The sequence below is a fragment of the Canis aureus genome, chromosome 7 (genome assembly GCF_053574225.1).
Source record: "Canis aureus isolate CA01 chromosome 7, VMU_Caureus_v.1.0, whole genome shotgun sequence".
NCBI classification, from domain to species: Eukaryota; Metazoa; Chordata; class Mammalia; order Carnivora; family Canidae; genus Canis; species Canis aureus.
Window position 1 is genome coordinate 44,223,916 of NC_135617.1, and position 18,324 is coordinate 44,242,239.

Below are 18,324 nucleotides of genomic sequence, written 5' to 3' on the forward strand. Positions count from 1 at the left end.
TGCTTCATTCTTTCTTTTTTTAAAAATATTTTGTTTATTTGAGAGAGTGAAAAAAAGCATGAGTATGAGCAAGAGGAGAGGCAAAGGGAGAAGCAGAGGGAGAAGCTGACTGCCCACTGAGCAGGGAATAGGATGCAAGGGCTCAATGAGAGGCTGGATCTCAAGACCTGGATATCATGACCTAAGCCAAAGGCAGATGCTTAACTGACTGAGCCACTCAGGAGCCCCTGATTCATTATTTCTAAGATAGAAGTAAATTGAGTATATTATGTTACAAGTCTTGTTGCCGATGAACATAGAAAAGTTGAAGCCACAGAGGAGAGTGACAGAATAATAAATTATACTTTAAAAAATAATTAAAAAATAAATTATACTTTTTAGATGAAAAAGCAAATGAGTTTACTTAAGGAACAGTATAAATTTTGTTTCTCAGAAACCTGCTATACGTGGTTGATTTCTCGATGTCTCACCAGACTATCTGATTCATAAACTTGAGTCAATATAGGATTCAATAGTTTCTAATCTCACCAAGTAGTTCTCATGGTTTAAACTATAAAGCCATTGAACCTGCAGATGCAGCATGGACCCCCACCAAAATATAATTCTGTTGTAGAGACACACAAAACAGCATGAAGTGATGAATCTTTTTCTGACTTAATAGGGCTTTTCTGGGGAGAGAAGGGCAAGCTTCCCAAACTAGTCCAAAAATGACTTGAGAGAGTGAGGAAAGGAGACTGGTTTGGAGTTTTTCTCATTGTCAACAGATGTGGCCAAGATGAAGGTTCCTGTACCTGAGAAAGGGCTTGCATGGTTTGTATTTCCCACCTGTGTCAAAGGAGAGGGCACCAGGCTTTTTTTAATTTATTTTAAGATTTTATTTATTTATTTATTGGAGAGAGAGAGAGAGCATGTGTGCACACAAGTGGGAGGAGGGGCAGAAGGAAAGGAAGAAGCAGACTCCCTGCTGATCCCAGGACCCTGAGATCATGACCTGAGCCAAAGGCAGATGTTTAACCTACTGAACCACCCAGATATCCCACCCAGTCTTTTTAATGAGCTTTCTCATATGTGGGGAAGAAGGGGGGCAGGGAGGAGAGAGGTTTAAAAGGTGCCAGCAAACATCTAAAACTTGAGTCAAAAAAAAAAAAAGTCAAAAAAAAAATAAAATAAAATAAAACTTGAGTCAGAATATTACAAAACTGTTAGTCTATACTATTAAACAATTCAAATAAAAATATAGACATATATTCTTAAATTACATTAGTAAAATTAAAATGGAACTGTATAAGGCATGTGCTATTCTATTTGAAATACATAAAATGGAAAACGAAGGTTGAATTAAGCCCCAAATAAAGTATGTTTAACAGTGATCCTTTTGGAATATTTTCCATTATTTTAGAGTTAAGATTAATGTGTTGCAGGGAATGGTATGACCTTTTAGGTTTTGCCACAACTTAGACAAATGACCCTCTACATTTGTCCAGCATGTTAAAGCTTTTCTTCTCCTAGTGGTAGAGGAGGATGGATTCTCTGAGATTTTACAGACTGACAACATCTTATCTAAGGCATGCACACATAATTCACAAAAGTAGAGAAGGCAATTTATCCACTACTGTGACTATTTATTTGCTTTTTAATTGACTTGGGCTAGTTTTGTACAAGAAACCATTAAATCATACTTGAATACAAAGGAGATATATGATGGGTGAGAGCATCTGTGTTGGTAATTTCTAAGTAAATAAATTACACCTATTCAAACACTTCATAGAGCATTTACAGGAACAATTAAATTCTCGGTCAGTGCTATTTTCTGGAGATATATAAGGTTCGTGTGGTTATATTAACAAAGCATTGTTCCTTCAGGCAAGATACCATTTACATTTAGCTATTAATGTAAATGTCATTATGATTTAATGGAGATTGATATCATCAAGAGAAGTAATACATACATTATTCATTAGACCTGTGGATATTTAGGTAAAGACAAAAAGTTATCACACCTCAAAGTAAGTGCAAGTTCTATTTTAATTTTATATCTGAGTTGGATAGATATTAAATATGCACAACTATCCTGTGTGCCAAATTTCTAAAAAGTATGGAGTCCAAATCACATTGTTTCTTACTAGTATACCAGGGACTTTTAATGCATCAAAGTCTTCCATCTGGAAATGATTTGTAACTTTTCTGAATGTGACACATAAAAGGAACATCTAACTTAGTCATAAATGCTTATATATCTTCATGCACAGATGGCCCATGAGATCCCCTTTGCTTCTAATATCACATTTAAGATTATGGACGTGATTCTGATAAAGAATGTTTTACCAAGTCAGAATTTAGGGAAAACATTAGCTGAAGATTATGAAAAACTCTTTTCTCCTTGCTAAATTTAATTCTATATATATGTGTGCGTGTGTGTGTGTGTGTGTGTGTGTGTGTGTTAAGTCAGTTGGCGAAAAGTTAAGAAAACTAGGAGGGAGTCATCAGTTCAACTTTTACACCAAAACTGCTTCTACATTTTTTTAAGACACAACATTACATAGTGATCATACATCACTCACTCTGTTTTGTCAATTCCTCACTCCCCAGTTATTCTTAGGTTTGAACAGACAATCCATATCACAACCTGTCTTAGAAGTTCAAGTTCTGTGGAAAAGACTCTTCAGTTCTTTGCTTTCCTTGCGGAAAGTGAACTTCTTTTATTTGTCTATATGACCAACTTAGTTCAATTCATTACATTTATTTACAACTTTTCTCATTTATGGTACTGTATGGTGATTCCTGGAGATATATTAAAATCAAGAAAAACTGAACTTAAGACAACAAAATGAAAATTGTGTTTTAAAATATGCTTTCATTCTTCCATCTTTATAATTTATTCTTAAAAATCTCCTTAGGAAAACAATAGCTCAAGCTTTGCATTAGAATAAAACCTTAGGAAGCACAATTGTACAGGGTTCCTTTGATTTATGTAACATTTTTATTTAAATTAAATAGACATGGCATAGCTGCAGGTACTCAAAATAAGCATTTTTTATCGACATTTAATACTTCCTAAGGAACCAGAAAATTAATATTTGTGTATTTTGTCATGTGTCCAATAATGTCTATAATTTAGTACATTTTCATATTTTGTTGAATGGATGAATAAATAGGTGCATACTCCATGCTGGGCACTGAACTCAATACTTTACTGCATTATTATTCACTTAATCTTTGTTAAATATGCAAGCAAAGTAATCTCACTGTAATTTTACTCCTGCAAAAATTTAAAGATTTTATTGCTTAAAAATTCTATTGCTTAAATATTTTCAATGGTTTATTCAAGGTTAAATAGTACAAAAAGAGAATAAAGAAGTTTAGATTGTTAAGCCAGACTCAAAAATAATTTTACTTGTATTTCCCCTCATTGGTTACAAGTCCAGTAAATGCTTATTAAGTTAGTGCGTGTTTTATAATTTCAAATTGTGGAATAAGAAATGACAGTAGTGTATGGGAACTGAAATTGACATAATATCCTCTATTAACTAATCCTGGGACCAACATACTTCCTTTATGATAAACAATACTGATTTCAAGTTAAAAATAGAGTAGTTACTTTTTTCTGTAAAACTAATATAGATTACTTATCAAGACTGATTTATCAAATTGTATCATCAATACTTGCTTCAAGACTCTAACCTTATTGTGTCTACTGATGCAAAGCTATTAAGTCATAAATGTTGCCCAAGCCCATTTTAACTCTCTGTCTTGGTCTCTCTACCCCAAGAGCATCAGCAAAGACCCAACAATACTCAATACTTTACAATACAATACAATACTCTGCCTTTTCCCATCCAAGAGACTTGCTAACATTTTGCCAAAGTCTTTCTGAGTACAAAAGTTCTAATAAAGTTGGCTTTGTTTTGATCAGCAGTTATTTTTTTCTGGGGTTTCTTAGAAAGATTTGACAACCAATAAGTAGCCTAATATTAATTAGCAGGAATCTGCTCAAGGAATAAGCAAATGGCATGGAAGAATAATTATTAATAGAAAAATATAATAAGAATGAATATTTTAGGAATATATTAAAAGTTACAGTGTATTCAGTATTTAATCTAGGCAGGATAGTTATTTCAAAGCATTTTGATACAAATTTTTATTTATCTCCTTCCACTTTTCTTTTTCTCCTTATGCTTCTAGATGGAAAATTTCAGGGAAATAACTTTATATCTTAATAGCAGAAAAGCCTTTTGTTCCTCAAATAAAATGTACATGAAAAATAGAAAATTATTAAGAGATTTTGGAATGAAAAAATTTACCTTAATATTATGTTCCTCTTCTATAAAGTGCAGATAATAGTAATGAATTTATATGATTATTTTAAGGATTATATGAGATTAGGTGAGGTACTTTATATAAATTCATTGTATCTGGCACAAAGGAGACAATCAAGGAAAACAGTACTTCTACTAGTTGTTTAAAATGTAAACAATTTCAAAATCAAAATTGAGTAAAAATGGTAAACCAAATTTTGGATGGATATTACCTCCCAAAGTCTTAAGGACAAATTCATTCAAAGTAATGTATTTTTGTAAACCACAGACTAAATCCTTCCAAAGCCATTCTGTGAAAATAAAATTTGATTTTATTTTACTAGAATGATTATATTTAGACATTATTTTTATTGCAAAAATTATTTTCCTGTTCATATTTACCACACCTAGAAGAAGTAACAACCATATTTTACATCACTCCTATTAACTGACCTTTAATATCCATAAATGTTTTTTTGTGGAATAACATCATACCAACCATATTTCCTTCCACTTGTGTCAAAAATTACTCAGAAGAAAGGTGGCTGTGTCTTGAAAGATTTAATGAGATGTCATACAGCTAGTGGAAAAAAAATGATTTGTGTATTTCTACTTCTCTTTAAGGAAATAAATACTATCCAATACTGATCTAAAAAAATCAAAGTATATAGTTCTTAGCAATCATTTTTATTTATTTATTTATTTATTTATTTATTTATTTATTTATTTATTTTTTGCAATCATTTTTAAAGAATCCTTTGTCAGTGATTTCAAAATGAATAAGTACCAATCATATGTTCAGTATAATACTGCATATAATAGAAGGCCCAAATATGCACCTAGAAAAACATAAAATAGATCCTGATATAGAAAGATCTGGATTTTTAATCAACAATCAGTAGGTGTTTACCTTTCTGAGCAATTTTTTTATTTTAACCTTGTATGAGGGCTGAGTTAATCATCCATCTCAGTGCTTAGTACTTGGAACAGTGTTTTCACTGGTTATTTTAACCCTTTCCCAATTGTTTATTTTCATTCCCATCTTTGATTACCAAAAATTTTGACATTATATCATATTCTAATAGGTTTTAAGACTCTTTAATTATTTTTCTTGCTCATTTTTCACTGTGGTTGCTATCTTTTATTTATAAATATGCTTTTCATATTAATATATTGTTAATTCAGAAAAGGAATGTTCTGCTACAATCCGTCATCTGCTAGCAGTGACCTTTGTTGGTTAGGAGATTTAATGCCAACATAATTAGATTCACATAATTTTAGAAATTATTCTCAGTTATAAGTGAAATGAGGACTTTCTTAATTTTAAATTAACTTTATAATCTTATATTTATTAAAATTTATAGATTTAACTTTGTAATTTTGTATTTAGATTTTTAATTTATTTTTATTTTATATGATTTTGAGCTGTTGGGTAGGGATTTAATTTCCATCCATATAGTAAGCCAATGTGCTTAGCAGCATCTACTATAAAATTTAGTTTTTTTTGTTTGCTTGTGGGACCACTTCTATCATGTATTAAGTTCCTACACATGTCTAGTTCTGTTTTTAAGCTCTATTTTGTTCCATATTGGTTTGCTTATTCTTGCAACAATTCTACACTTCTATTTTATCATAATATATTTTTAAGTGTAATGTTTAATATTTAAAAATCGTCCCATGTGGTTTTCATATATTCAAAGTTAATTCTAAGGTAATTAATTGCTGCCATTGCTATTGTGTGTGTGTGTGTGTGTGTGTGTATATATATATATATATATATTCTACTGCATCTGGGTGTTATAACCAGGCAACATATTAGTCTTGGCTAGAAAGACCATTGTTGCATAAGAGATCTTGTAACTGTGTCAAACAATGCAGTTTAGAGAGCAAAAAGCAAAGGAAATTGCATGCCAAGAGTAAGGAGACAATTTAAAATCCAGGAACACATAGTAACCAGGGAGGGAGCTAGGAGAATAAATTAATTAAGTGGTACATGTAGCTCTAATAAAAAAAAAAAAAAAAGAAAGAACACACTGTATAAACAAAGTAAATAAGACAGTAGCACACGAATTAAGAACTAGAAACATGGTGACAAAGGAAAATGTATGAATAGGTTCTTCAAACATGGTATGTCTCTCTGGTTATGTTGTGTAAGCCAACTTACCCTGGACTAAGTTTGAGCTACCTGTTTTTCTACTACATGTGTTCTTGTACATGTATTATTATGTGTTTTATTTACCTAAGGTTTTGTTTGTTGAAGTGCTTTTGTTTTTGCTTTACTGACATTTTAATATTTCCCAGTTTAACTTTAAATATGAGATGTCTTTAAAAACACCTCTTAGCCTCTTTTGAAAGCTTATCTTTCAAATTCTTTAAAACTGAAATGCAAGTGGATATTTTTCTCCTATGGATAGTAGTAGTGGGTAAATTGCTTTAAGTGTATTAAGCATAAAGCATGGTGTAAGAAATTTTATTATTTTTTTTTCAAATTTGGTTTTACTGTTTTAAGTGGTTTTTTTTTTTTTTTTTGAGGTTACAAGCAAAAATAAAATGGTTAAATAGAAAAAAACTAGAAAGACTAATAAATAGAAATGAGTAAAGGTGGGACGAAGCAGAAAATGAAAATAACTAAAGTAAATTGTGTCCTGCTTTTAATTTCAGCTAGGGGCTTTGAGGTACATTAACTGCAACCTGAATTGCTTCTAATGTTCCAAATCACCATAGCAATTTATTATACATTTATAAGTGCAGAGTTGTAGAACACAGTGAGGAAAAAGAAATATACTAAGAAACATGCAAGTCATTGTGGATTAGATCCCGGTGAAGTCAGTGTGCCCACCTTTGCTATGCACTGAAGTGTGCACATCACTTAGTCTTTAAAAATATCCTAAATTATTTTTTAACTTCTACCTTAAAATCATGTCTTGCTATTGTGGACATGCTTCTTTCTCAAATTTTTAATAAAACACCTATGAAAATAAAGCAAGTGGTGAAAGTACACAGTACATATAACTTGATAATAGTTATCTGAGTACCAGAATCAGGATTGAAGGGAAGAAGGCTGAAAAGTGAAGTAATAGACTGCTTAATCCCATCATCATGAAAACAGACACACACATTCCCTACTCTTTCTCTACATTTCTTTCTTGTTTCAAAAATATAAGCCCCTTCCCAGTCTCCAAACAGAGAAGATTGTTCCCTTACTGGGCCTCTGTAGCTTTGGAGTTAGATAAAATCGTTATCCACAGGTACCCTGGCCACTGACAAGAGGCACAGGAAATATACTGTGATTAGTGGGTTGACTGTAGCTATTAGATATAATGAATAGGATTGTCTTCTGCCTCTACTCTCCATCAGGACTAAGAATATAGGAAATGAAGCTCTAAGGGATGCTTCTGAAAAAGCAACAGGAATCTGTGCCCAGGGTCTTAATGAATTCAAGGAATTATAACACTGAACATTCAAAATCAGGAGATATGTAAGAATAGGCATTTAGGATAATGCAGCTAAAGTGCAAGAGATGAGGGGCAGATCTTTAAAATGGAGATAATAGATGCCTGGGTGTCACAGTCAGTTGAGCATCTGTCTAGCTCTTGGTTTCTGCTCAGGTCATGGACTCAGGATTGTGAGCTCAAGCCCTGAGTCATACTTCACATTCAGTGAGGAGTCTACTGGAGATTCTCTGCCTCTCCCTTTGCCCCTCTGCTGCTTGCGCTCCCTCTCTCTCAAATAAATAAATAAATAAATAAATAAATAAATAAATAAATAAATTTAAAAAATTAAAATGGGGTTATAATGAGTAGTCTTATTTATTGTGGATAGGTACAAAATATTGAGGTGAAGAGGAGAAAAAGATCATTGAATGTAAGATGTTGAAGACATAAAGAGTCCAGGTTGTGATTATTTCATCTATGTAGATATTGATATCATTGGAACTGATTAAATGAGATGAGAGGAAAGAAAGTCTGTGATCCAGGAGCTAAAATCTCTCGTATGAAAAGAATGGGAGAGTGAGAAGGCAAGTCAGTGGAAGAGAGGATGAGAGTGCTCTGTGATTTATAGGTGTGTTCTATGGGTTGGTAGCACTGGAGTTCCTGAGAATTTTTAGAAATGCAAAATCTTAGGTCCGATTCCAGACTTTACTGAATCAGAGTCTGCAATGCATTTTATTTTTTATTTTTTAAAAAAATATTTTATTTATGGGGGGAGGGGGAGAGAGAGAGAGAAGCACAAGCAGGGAGGAGAGTGAGAAGAAGCAGGCTCCCCAGTGAGCAAGGAGCCTGATGCTGGGGTCGATCCCAGGACCCTGGCATCATGAGCTGAGTTGAAGGCAGAAGCTTAACTGACTGAGCCAGTTAGGTGCCCCTGCACTGTGTTTTAACAAGAATCCCATATGATTCACACTAAAGTTTGAGACAAACTGGGAAAATATGCACCTCAAAAAGCCAAGTATTTATTTATTTTTCTTTCAAAGGAGAAAAAAGGAGTAATGTCTGGAAGCATTGATAATGAGCCACAAGAATAGTTACTCAGCCTCCTGTCTCTGACATATTTGATATGTAAGAAAAGAACCTCAACTTAAAGATACAGAGGAAGCTTGTTCTCTGAAGAAAATTAGTTTTCTTTTAAAGATGTATTTTCCTGGAAGCACATTATATTCACTTTTGTAAAGCTTTAAAAAATATTACTCAGGTCCCACTCCTAGAGTTTCTGATTTAAACTGGTGGGTATGCAGAACAGAGATAGATTTTCATTTATTTGTTTGCTTCCTCTTTTGTTCTCTTATTTTGCTTTTAGTAACTAGAATGATTATGATGTGCATCCAAGGTTAGAGATTTAAGGAGCAGAGGGAAAGATAAAAAGGCTAAGAAATTGAGAAAATAGAATTTTTCTTATCAGAGAGAAGAAGATCTCAGGAGAGCACCCTGGAAGTGTTTGGACATGCTATGTTGACATGTCAAGAGTTTAGGTGATCTGTGATAATTAATGCTTGGATAATGAGTAGTGACTCAGTTTTAACCAGATTTGAGCCATAAATGGAACTGATTCTTTTGGTTTCTGAGAAGGTATAAGTACCAGATCTATTGCTATCTCTCTTCATGAGGAAATTTAGAGTTGGTGGCTCCTTGTATCTTGGTTCAGAATAATTTTTACCAGAAGTTACTCACAAATGTTTAGCTTCGAACTTTCCCAGTTTTCTTACAGATAATAGTATTCCCAAGTAAATCTCCACTTCCTTAAGTAGTACAGTAAAGTTCACTGGTGCTGGCCCAGTAGCAATTTCTTAACTAGAGGATTTACATTCATAAAAATAATACATAAACTCATTTTTCTACAGATATAATTGAAAAGATGAAATATTAGCTATTTATATTTTATCTAATTCGTTGGGTATTTTTTCTTCCCTATTTTATACTCATGATTCCTGGTTTTAGTTTAATTTAAAGTTTTATTTTTACAATAAACTTTTTATTTAAGACTTCTAAAATTCCATTTAACTTAAACATTTTATTTTAGCACATCTTCTAGTATCTTTATCTCAATGACAACTTGGTTGGACATGGAATCATTCATTTTGTCTTATTTTCTTAGAGTGTCCATAAAATTCGATGGTCTGTAATCCTTACAACAGCCTCCAAACTAGTCACCCTGCTACAACTTTAACTTCTAGTAACCTACTTATCACAAAGTAACCAGAGTAGTCCTATTAAAATATAGATTCATTTGTTACTCCCCAGCTTAAAACTCTCTTGGGGCTCTCCATCTGTCAGAATAAAATACAAATTACTAAATTTAGCCTTCTTAGTTTGTAAATTGATGGTTATTAAATAGGATGCATATGACACAATTTGTAGATATCATAGGCATACATTCACAGGTATCTATGTCCCATATGAAGCAATGGGACATGGAAAGAAGGAATATCTAGTTATTTTGAAGAACTGGAAGCACATGTTATATCAAATGGACTCCTTCCACAGGTCCATACAGTTGGTTTAATAATACTGTTCTTACAGAGAGTCAAACACACTGTTTCTTTTTTGTTAACATGACAAATAAGATCTGCATTTAACTTTACAAAATACACCTGACTGTTTTATTTGGATCAGTTCATAATTGAGTTATGTTCACTAAATGTAATCTCACTAGACTCATCATTTGTCTACCAACAATTGTTACAACAAAGCCTCAGTCCACTTCTCTCACTCATCTCATATAGTTCTTTTCAGATTCAGAATACTTCAGTTGCATTGGAATGTTTCTTTTATCTCAAATGAAACCAACCTGCTCTCACTGCAGAGAGCAAAATTTCAAAATACCAAGAAGTTCTTTGTATCATTCAAATCTCAGTTAGCTTTATCCTCTTTAAAGAGGTCTTCCCAATCTACTCAGTCTAAATCACTAACAAACCTAGCCCTTCCCCATTTTTCTCCTATTACTGATTTTATTTATTTCTTTGTAATTACCATTTTCTGTATTTATCTTGTTTGTGTTTGTTGTTTGTTTATTTTTGCCTTTTTATTATACTTCCTTCTACCTAGCAGCTTGTCCATTCATAAATCTGTTTGTCTTTATATGTTATGTATGATTTATTTATGATTTTTTCCTGATAACCATTTAAATACAGGCTGGACATATGTAAAAATGAATACCAGAAAACATTAAGTAGTAACCTTTAGGAAAACATATTTACTCTCTCCCCAGATTCTAACTGAAATACTCAGAAATATAGGGAAAAAAGATATATTATTTTAAATGTAGTAGAAACTAAAACTTATAGCCTATAATATGCAAAAACTAAAATAGTCTATAATATGACAATAATCTAAAATCAGTATGACCTTATCACTAAGGGCCTTCCATTTTCATTCCAACCACAATAATCACAAGTCAATATTCTTGAGTCCTAAACAACACATCTCTCCCTCATTGTATCCTGGAAAGTGAGGCATGAACACATGACTTATAGAAGATGAATAATTTTAGTCCTGTAAGGCGTCTTATGACAGAATAATGAGAGAAGGGCATAAAACTGCAATGAGAGGATTGCATATGGAGGTGGCCTGCATGAAGTAAGGTCTTACTCTAGCAAAAGGGCAATGACTGGCATCTGGACCAAGATGAATATGTTGATGCAAAACATGGTCTAATTATGGCTGTTCTTACCCCACCAAGGGTCTTTGTGCCCCTAAGCTTTTCAGGAAACAAAAAAGACAAATTTTTGAGTGATAGAAATGTGGCTGAATTTAGTTTTAGATATTAATTCTATGAAAAATAAACAAAAAAGATGACTGAATTTATCTCTAAGACAATATGTTTTCTACCTGCATCAAATAGGATTAAGAATTAACGGATTTGAGGAACCTGGGTGGCTCAGTCGGTTAAGTGTTCAACTCTTGATTTCATCTCAGGCCAGGATCTTGGGGTTGTGAGATCAAGGCCCTTGTTAGGCTCCAAGCTGGGCACAGAGTCTGCTTAAGATTCCCTCTCTCCTTCTCCCTCTCCCTACCCCCTTCCTCCACCTAAAATAAATAAATAAATAAATAAGACTTTCTCAGGTGTTTTTTCAGATCACAGAATCAGGTTTTCATTTAAGCTATTATACAAAAATGAAAGCTATGCTTCTGCAAATCTAAGTTTGTACTTATGAAATTTGTATCTATCACACAGGAAGATATTTTCTGCTACCATCTATGTGTCCTCCCTATGTTAGTATTTTAAGGGCTACTGTGAGCTCTTTAACCTTTCGCAAATATCCAGTTTTCTTTCCTCCCAGGCATATGGAAGAACAGCACATCCTTATCCCTGTAAAGTTAGGAGTGAACATTAGACTTCTTTTGTCCAGTCAAGTGTGGGTAGGATGATATGAATCACTTTCAGGCAATAACACTTAATTGCCAAGCTGATCGCTTCTTGGCCTCTTGGCTAAGATCATGTGTAGTATTTGTTCTTATCAGTTTAATTGCCAAGCTGAGATTCTTCTGTGTTTTATTCTGCTACCCAGTGACTATAGTGAAAATAAGGGTTGAGGAACAGTGCTAAGCCTTCACACAAATAATACATTCCCAAGAGTTATGTACACCCACAATGGATTTCATAGAGTGGGGAATAACTCTTTGCTGCTTTAAGCCCTCCAGGTTGTAGGTCACTGCTACGTTTTTTGTTACTATTATTTAGCTTAACCCAACTGATCCATGAGTCAAAAGTATTCACTTTTGTGAATACTTTTTTTCTTTATAACTGAAGTTCTTCCCAACGCCATTCAAATTAGACTGTATGCTGTCTGAAGCTGTTTGGTCCCTGTCGTTTCCAGAATTAAAGTAGGTAGAGGGGATAATACTTGTTATTGTGAACTTTAAAGTCATGGAAGAAAAATGAAGTGCTGAAGGGCAATTTGATCAGTAAATGCTAAGTGTTACTCATTATGTAAAGGGAATAAGTAATTTACCAACTGCTTCATATTGTCTAAAATGTCTGCCCATGTGCTCAGTCAAATGAACAGGGTTTTCCATGAATGAGTCTTTCCTCAGTACACAGGAACAACAAAGAAAATAAATAGCATTATAGGGATTTTGTCCAGGGAATTAAAGCAACAAAACATTTTCTATGCTATATATATAAGAGAGTTAACTATAACAACAAAAAAATGGTATGTTCTATTTGTGTTTATAGGAAATAGCTGCATTCATAATTTAATTAAATAAATTGAAAAAGCAAAGCAAAAAAAAAGATGGGTCAATGGAGATTTCCAAGGAAGAGTCTGACATTAAACACTGCTTTTGTTGTTGTTGTTGTTTTGTTTTGTTTTTTGTTTTTATACACAATGTTTTTTAAGTGCCTTAAAATATTCTAGTCACTGATATAGGTGCTGGAGATAGAGCAACATCAGATCTCTTTCTCTTATCTCATGAAATATTTTGGGGGGGGCAGGAAGGGTAGGATGTTCTTTTGTTAGGAAGATGGAAGGAAGTAAAATAAGGATAGCTTTTAGTGGATAACAGAGGTTATGACTGTCATAATCTATTTAGAGATTAACTGATGTAATACAGGTGAAGTACTTATCACTATACATGCATATATATATACACATGCATATATGAAGTACTCAGTAGTTTTTTTTTTCTAATTAGTATTAATATTTTCTTATGCTAGGACTTGAGTATGGATATAACTTAAAAATATAAGGTGTGATACATAGATATCAATATCTGTCTCTTCCTTCTCTTCAGCATAGTATCAGGAATCTTTTTGAAAGCATGTGATAAAACTGTTAGCTAGTCTAATCTGAATTACAGAAGATAAGTAGAAATTAATCAAGTGAAGCAGAGATAAGAAATAATTTCAGGAATACAGAACATAAATGAAGGCACAAACTGCATATTGCTAAGGTAAAACTCCAAAGCAGTAAGTTTTACAAATCAATCTCAGCAGGTAGAATGAGTGGCAAGTGCACATAGACAGTAGAAATGTGGGTCATTGAGAACCTTAATTGTCATGGGAAAGTACATGAAATTTTTGTTTTGGAGACATGGAAATTCAGTTTTGAATTTTAAGAATGAGAGTTATATGGCCAGGTTTCATATTTTATTCAATCTGATAGCAGTACAACATATATATTTATGGAAATTTTCAGGCAAAGATGCTAAATGGTAGGCATCTAAATAAAACATTTTAGGAAATGGATAATGAAAGCTCAAGTTGGAATATTACACAGAGAAATGGAATCAGCTCAAGGATTATTATTAAGGAAAATTGACTTTACCTATTGACTGAAGATGTGTGATCTGAGAAAATAGTAAATGTACACACCAAAATAGTAAAAATAGTAAGAAGTATATACCAAAGAAAGGTGTATAGAATAATGGGACTCCTATCAGGGGAGTGATCACCATTATAGGGAAAGATGATTGATGATGACTAAGGTAAGCAAAATAGAATAAGAAAGTGATAAAATCTAAAGTAAAAAAGGATCAGTTCAGGTTAGAGGTCTGCATTTGGGAGCCATCAACACTTAGTTGATAACAGAAAAATGTGAATGAAATCACTTGGAGAAGTGAGTGCAACTTAGTGTAATCAAAGAGGGAGAGTAAACATGAAGGCAGAGGAAGAGCCCATCATAACAAAGATAAGCTTCCAGTTATGAAATAAATAAGTTGCTTGGATAAAAAGCACAGCACTAGGGAATTCAGTTATTAATATTACTATAACTTTGTATAGTGACAATAACCACACTTGTAAACATTTCATAATGTACAGAATTTTGAACTACTATTCTGTACACCTGAAACTAATATGTCAACTATACTTCAACTAAAGCTTTAAAAAAAAACCTTAAAGAGAGCTAGTATTACCTTCTTTATTAATATTAGTATATAAAAAGGGAAATAGAGTAGGTTAACTTCACAGTTGATGATGCTTTATGTGCCATCTAGGGTTATAGACTATTTTCTGTAATCCTTACAGCCACCCTGAAATATCACTTAATATATGAACAAAATGTCTTAGATTAACTAAATTACTAGAGTGAAGATACCTAAATTTTAGTCCAAGACTTTCTGCAAAGACCATCATCCTTCCTTTGACTTGGTCATGAAACTTAAGAATTAGGAATAAGAAGGTTTATGATGATAATGATGCTTTATAAAAATGAAAACCAAAGAAATATAGTTGGTTTTGTTTCATAAGGATCACATACATTTGATATTTCTTTGTATTTTCATTTACTATGCCAAGTGGATTTTTTTTTTCCTGTGAGAGGGGACAATTATACTGAGAATCTTCGGGATAATAGTAAAACTACCATTTATTGAATATGTCTAGGCTTTGATGCTTTACATAGATATCATAGATATCATACATTTATAATTCTCATGTTTATTTCATATATGTTTTATTATACCCATTTTTTGTTGAATATTACCGATGAGAATTCTTTAAGTGGCAAAGCAAAGTTTTCAGGTTGACTTTTCTATCCTTTCTCCATTTCTTCTTCATCCCCATGCTTTTCCTGTATAATACTTCCTGGTGGTAGCACCATTCTTTCATCAGAAAGCAGTATACCTAGCAGAGCTGCCATTGACAATGCCTCTTTCATCATAACTAGAGTCTGACTTAGAACTGATGCATTATGTCTTCTGTCTTAAAAATTGTGTAATGTGCATCCACTGGCCTCCAGCTCCTTACAGAAGAAACTAGTCATAGGAAAGAAAAGAAAACAAACCAGTAAATAGTTTTGTCTCTCCTATAATTCTCAGTAGGGCAAATAGCTAAAAAGATGTTATGTTTGTGTCTTTCATTTAGTGACATAAATATTTGAAGATGTATTAGCATAGGACAGAATATGAGAAGTTAAAAAATCACTCCCATAAATAATTTCCTGTCCCCATATAAAAATTCCACTTTTAAGACAGTTAGAAAGATACAGCCCTTTAGAATTTCATGGTTTATATGTATACAGATCTTAAGGACTCCATGTCATTTGGTTTCATATTTTGCTTAATAGCTCAGCTAGAACTTCTCATGGGCAAAACCAGTAAATAAAACTTTGGGCAAATGATTATAGGTTTTCTCTAAAAAAAGCTCATAAAATTCAAAAAATGAATTTGAATGCTACCTTTGGTCAAAGAATTACTCTATGACTCAATTCTGTCAGTATTTTTTCCCAATGATAAGTCCCTACAGTTGTTCTTTTTTTATTATTTTTAATTTTTTAGAACTCATTATACCATATAAAACAGAAAGGGAAATGGATAGCTCTATACACCAGATAGATTTTCAACTTCTCATTATATTATTCATAGGGAGAATCTTGTCCTTTTCCTAAATTTCAGTAGCTGTAAAGCAATAGAGTTATCTTTAACTGAAATTAGTATTTTGTTCTTTGAATCAAAATCAAAATATTATTTTGCCAAGCATTATTATCATTCTGATCCCTAGAGAAGACTATTTTCAAAAGAGATAGAATACTCAGTACCTCATCTTTCTGCTTATGTGCACAACTAAGGAGAGGTTTGCAACAGCAAAATTGAGGTTTTTAAATCCTCTAATATGAAAGTTGTATTATGTGAGCAATTTTTGTGGCTTTTCATATTAATATTGCATGCTATCACAATTCATTTTCACCAATTTAGATGGTGTAGAAACATGCTGAACACTTCAGTAAAATGGTATAATGATTATATTTGCATATCATAAGAGTAGAAGCAAATACTAAAAATATACAGCACCAGTACTTTATGAAGGACAACTTTAATACAAATGACTACTTAATATAAAGTATTTTATTATCTGCAACTGGTAGAGATATAGCTGCTTCACCGAGCTTATGTTTACTTCTTACTGCAAAATTCATAAAGCAATATCCACTGAAGTAAGTAGAGGTTTGAGTAAATGACCATAAATAGTATCATATATTTTACCCAGAAACTGCAATGTTACATTATTAAGGAAATGTCTTCTTTTAAATTGTATTCATTTAATTGAATTACTGGACATTAACTTGATGTAAGCATACAGGAATTCACAATGTAATGTATGCTATTCATTGAATCATTTATAATATTACTTAACTTTATGGGCCATTCCAGCATTTTTGGAAGAGGTTCTAATTTTTTAGCTTTTTTTTTAGACTTAGTCATTCTAGGTATTGGAGAGACTATTTGGCACTATATAGATCACTTTTGTCCTCAGGGCCCTTCCCATAACATCCCCCTTCACCTATCACCCCCCTCCCCCCAACAACAACAACAGAAAAGCAGAGGAACTTGAATGTGTTTTACTTTGTTTTTGTTTTTAACATTCTCATATTCTTACAATATGAGTTGATAAGGCCTGATCACAGATTGAAAATTACAAGATAAAAATTCCATTTCTTCTACTGTACTTTCTTTTTCAGGCATGAGATTTGAGAAATTATTAGGGCAGATCATTAGGACATTAAATCAGGTGGTATTCCTCATTCCTAGATAGCTCGAAAATCTGTCATAAAAAATGGTTTAGAAGATTACATTTAACTTATATTATTTAAAGGGATGAGTATGACATAAATATGAACTCATAATAATTAGGTTGTCATTTTGCATACCTGGGGTAGGTTTGCAATTATTAGTATCAAGCTTCAAAGAAAAAATATAATAAAACTCCAAGCATAATCAAATCTTTGACCTAAGAATAGATATAATGCAATGGAAAGCATGTTAATGTTTTTGTCAGAAAACCTGGTCCAGGTCTGCCTTTGACAGGTGCTGAAATGCTGCATCTCAGTTATGTTGTAAGTGAAGTGGAGGTTAAAAGATCTCATATTGATATTGCAACAAATCAGCTTAAGTTTGAAAGTGAGTAATGATCTCTGGGAGATGAAAATGTAATGAACAGTGGGGCTATGGAATAAAGAGTTTAAGCAAGCAGAATAGATGTGGAAACCATTTTAGCCATCAGTCCAAAATGGCTTGAAACATGTACTATGTGGAAGTTTGTGAGAAAATAATTGGCGAACCAAAAAAATAATGAGTGTTGACTCTATATTGCTAAGAGGTTTTCTCAACAATTTGGTGAGAAAAAAACAAAACAGGAGTTCTGTAATACTGACTAGATATCAGAAATTAATCATAATAATGAAATTACCAAAAATAATACAAAAGTAGGTATCATTTGTTCTCTACTTAGTGTTCCTAATTGAGGTAGAAAGTCATAATTTACCTTGTAAATTGCATATGCATAATAACTCAACAGAGACCAAAAAAACATATTATTTCTACATTGTGAAGATTTCTAGTCTATTTACTACAAAAAAAGCAAATCTTGATATCTTATTTGAGTAATATTTCCTTCATACCTCTCATTTCACTTACAATTAGCTACTAAGTCTCATCAATTCCATCTGCTATATTTTCCTGATGCAAACTCAAGTTTTGATACCTACTACCATTAATGTGGTTCAGATCCCTATAATCATTTTTCTAAAGCAATAGAAGACCTTTTGGTTTGTTTTCCTACTAAAATGTATTCTCAATGCTGTGACAAAACTTGT

At 32.5% G+C, this 18,324-nt stretch overlaps 1 protein-coding gene, 1 long non-coding RNA gene and 1 pseudogene across 2 annotated transcripts in view; 2 read left to right on the top strand and 1 right to left on the bottom strand.

The window, feature by feature from the left end:
• The window catches only part of EYS (EGF-like photoreceptor maintenance factor), a 1,514,868-nt gene that overhangs the window by 303,060 nt on the left and 1,193,484 nt on the right, over window positions 1-18,324 (top strand). The gene's annotated exons all lie outside the window — the stretch shown is intronic.
• On the top strand, window positions 12,202-12,301 carry LOC144317913 (U2 spliceosomal RNA; annotated as a pseudogene).
• Window positions 15,155-18,324, bottom strand: part of LOC144316835 (uncharacterized) — a 61,674-nt gene continuing 58,504 nt past the window's right edge. The window contains exon 3 of the long non-coding RNA XR_013382675.1: window positions 15,155-15,487. This is a non-coding gene — a long non-coding RNA (uncharacterized LOC144316835). The remainder of the gene's footprint in view (window positions 15,488-18,324) is intronic.